We start from the raw sequence: 4031 nt of genomic DNA, 5'->3' as shown, positions 1-4031 counted from the left end.
CCATTCACATTATCTGACCACAGTGCAATGAAACTGGAAATAAATGACAAAAGAAACCAGAAAAAAACATTAAATACATGGAAATTAAATGACACCCTACTCAGCAACCAATGGGTCACAGATGAACCTGGGCTAGGACTTTGCTGCCCTTTTTTAAAAAAAACAATATTTATTTGAGAGACAGCATTGCAGTAAATCAAATGTCATGACAAGCAGTGTGTATTTAGAGGATGAGAATGACAGGAATTCCAAGCATGACCCTACCATTACACATTGCTAACTTCAGTGCACTTGCTTGATTCACACGTATCAGCATATATAGTTAGTCAGGGTGAAAATCTTACCAATTACGGATAGCCCACTACTATTATGGACTACTGGAATGTGTTGGATTGTTTTGCTGAATCCACACACCTACAACATTTAAATGGCAATGGAAAAATTATCTCTGACAAAACTGAACATAAAAGAGCCATATAATTGAAGGACCATTTTGTAGTGATATATATATATATATATCACTACAAAAGATAGTGAAGATAGATATACAGCTACTTTCTCTTACTTCAATGAGAAGAAAGGGTTGTAGTAATAGTGTTTGGACAGAATATTATGTCTGCATCTTGTACTATGAATAACTACTATGAAGACAACAATATGCAATGTATTAATATTGCAACTGTCCTACTAACCTGTTTTGAAACTATCACACTGCTATTTGTTTCTGAGTAAAATTGTTAAAAAATAAAATAAATAAATTAAAAAATTGAAGTAGAAATAATCAATACAAGCATAGAAAAATGTTTAACATTTCTGACTCTTAGAAAAATGCAGATTGGAACTTCTAGGAATATGGCAGTATAGTAAAAAGCAAAAAGAAGAAAAAAATTCACTCCAAGGTTCAGAGTCTAGATACTGGAAGATAACAAGTAGGGGCAGAAAACAAGGAGGGAGGTGGATATCCTGAGGTACAAGAAGGATTTTTAAAAAAAAAAATTTAATTTTTTTTCTTTTTTCTTTTTTTTTTTTGTGTGTTTTAGGGAAGGGCCTACAGGGTGTTCTGTTTCTCACTGCTAGATTGGACTGATAGAGATCCACTTGTTTTCAGCCTCCCAAGAGCTGGGAGTATAGCAGCCTGCCACCAGGCCTTCTCAACTACCATCTCAGCGTGCATCGGGGATGGGGCCAGCATGGCAGGCCTGGGGATCAGATACTGGCCCCTGTGCTTGCTTGCAGGTGCTTTAATCTGCTGAGCTATTTGGCTGACCCATAAGTAGGATTTTAAGGGAAAATTGGAACTCACAAAGAAAGAGAAGAGAGAGACCTCAGTCCTGCAAAATGAGGGCATACTTTGTCCTTGGCTCCTGGCTTGTGACATGAGAGAGGGAGATCAGATCTGCAGAGACACAGTGAAGGTGGGTGATTCCAGAGGTTTCCATGGAGAAACTCACTTGGGACTAGAACAGGGGATGCTGTGTTCTACTGATATAAGAGAGAACAACTTCCAGCCTATGAGATGTCAGATATTGAATTCATGTACCCTGATATTAAATGAAGAATTACAAGGCACAATGGGGGTGAAGAATGAGAAAGATTTTAAAGTTGTTTATCAAAGAGGAAAAAATAGTGACAGAAAAAAAACCCATTAGAAATGATAAAAAAATTTCCCTAAACAAAGTAATAGGAATTCAACAATGATTGCTCCAGCCAGCAAATAGACATGCCCGGCGTGTGTGAACAAAAGCTGCCCAAATGAACCTCCTGCTCACCTGCCAGAACCTCCTCCAGTGAACAGGCATGTTGTGGACCCTGCAGTGGAAATCCTTGCAAACAGGCTAGGGATGAGACTCACTTCACTAATTCAGGAGCAGAACATCTTGACAGTGGGGCACAGTGGGTTCACTTCCATGGGCAGAAGCAGCAAGAAGTGGAACACAGCAAGCAGATCCAAGCCAAGCCCAGATGGACAAGTTCAAACTTGGTAGATTCAGACCCGGTAAACTGAGACTCACAGCTAGGCACAGACCTATGAGAGTGTTCTCTCTCTCTCTCTCTCTCTCTCTCTCTCTCTCTCTCTCTCTCTCTCTCTCGGAAACAGGTAACCAGTGTAAATTAGTCTGCCTGGAAGACTCTAAATACATTAAGGGGAGGTGGTCAGACAGAAGTTAAGGGAGCTTAATTTAAATAAAAATTACCAATCTAATATCTGCTTAGCTATCCAGTCATAAACTTTGCTCTTATGGCCTAAGATACAAACAGCTACAAGAATTTGTCAAGGGTTAAACCTCATTACCCATTATTAGTGGTTCCAATTGTAGTACAGTAATACAAAACTGTAACTGCCTTAACCACATAATCTCTCTTGAGTAATAATATCAGTAGAGGCTAAGGTAATAACAGTACCAAAGTTCTACAACAAAGGTCAGAGAACAGTGCTATACAGAACGACAAAGAAAAGGAGTAAAATACATCCTCAGGACCCAGCCTTACCCAGGACATATGCAGGAGACATGAGCATAGAAGAAATTGGAAGCCACAGCATGTAAAGTTAAGAAACTGCAGAAATGTATAGAGAAAATCGGATCAGAAATAATCTCCAAAGCAAAAAAATAAAAGAAAAAAACTATAAGAATAGTTGAAGAATTACTAAGTGGTTCTAAAGAACACACTGATAAAAAGTAGAGGAGAATAGAAAAATCATTCAATGAGCAATATAGAAAAGAATAGCATGCATGAAGCAGATTCAAAGAAATATACAGGAAATTAAAATCTCAAAAACAAGCAGGAAAACAATTTGAATGAAAGTGAATATAGACTTTCAGACCTTGAAGATGCTATTGCAGCTAGTGAAAAGGTAAGAAAATACCTCTTAAAAGCAAGTAAGATGCAGGAAAAAATGATTCAACTTCTGCAAGATGATGAAAAAATGAACAATGTGAGACTAATAGGCATGAGTGAGAAAAAAGGAGTCAATACAAAAGATATAAAAAGAATATGGGCAGAAGTAATAGCAGAAAGCTTCTCAAAAATGGGCAAACAATCTGACATCCATGTAACTGAAGCATATAAAACTCCAAATAACATCAACCCAATTAAAAACACAACCAGGCATATAATAGTAAAGATCCCAGAAATTCAGCACAAGAACAGTATACTAAAGCCATTACAGAAAATAAACAGTTCAAATTTAAAGAAAAACTCATCAGAGTAATGGCACATTTCTCTTCATGAACCATCAAGTCAAGAAGAGCATGGAGGAAAAATCTACAAGTCCTGCAAGAAAAGAAATTCAAGCCTGGAGTGATATAACCTGCAAAATTCTCTTTCAAGTTTAATGGAGCTGCCGCGTTCCGGGAACCCCCAGACCCAGTCCTAGCCCAGGTCCGGTGAGTCTGTGGAGAGCTTCCTGCTACCCTGCACCAGCGGGACCAGTCCCAGCCCAGACACAGCGTGGGCCTTACCCTCTCCCACCCCCTTGGGCCGCCCCCCACCACTTCGCAGTACCTCCTCCACCCTGCCCGCCAAGTAGGAATTACTGCCACGTTCCAGGAACCCCCAGATCCAGTCCTAGCCCAGGTCCGGTGAGTGTGTGTAGAGCTTCCTGCTACCCTGCACCGGTGGGACCAGTCCCAGCCCAGGCGCAGTGTGGGCCACACCCTCTTCCACCCCCTTGGGCCTCCCCCCACCACTCCGCAGCACCTCCCCCACACGGCCCCCCGAGTAGGAATTTTGCCACTTTCGGGGAACCCCCAGACACAGTCCTAGCCCAAGTCTGGTGAGTGTGTGGGAGAGCTTCTTCTTCCCCCTACTTCACCTTGCTCCCTCCAGGCACAGCTCAGGCCTGGCATACACGCCTGGAGTGTAACCCTGCAGCTGCAATCCCTGCAGAGAGTGTAGAGGATAGATCCAACAAGCTAGTCCAGGAGCAGAACATCTTGCCACAGGGGCACAGTAGAGCTGTACCTGAACTTCAGTACGTGCGAAGGTTATAACTACAGCAAAGATCTAAACAAACGTCAGAAGACAGTGCT

This window comes from Octodon degus, unplaced genomic scaffold (assembly GCF_000260255.1).
Source record: "Octodon degus isolate 3935 unplaced genomic scaffold, OctDeg1.0 scaffold00459, whole genome shotgun sequence".
NCBI classification, from domain to species: domain Eukaryota; kingdom Metazoa; phylum Chordata; class Mammalia; order Rodentia; family Octodontidae; genus Octodon; species Octodon degus.
This window is presented reverse-complemented; position numbering follows the sequence as displayed.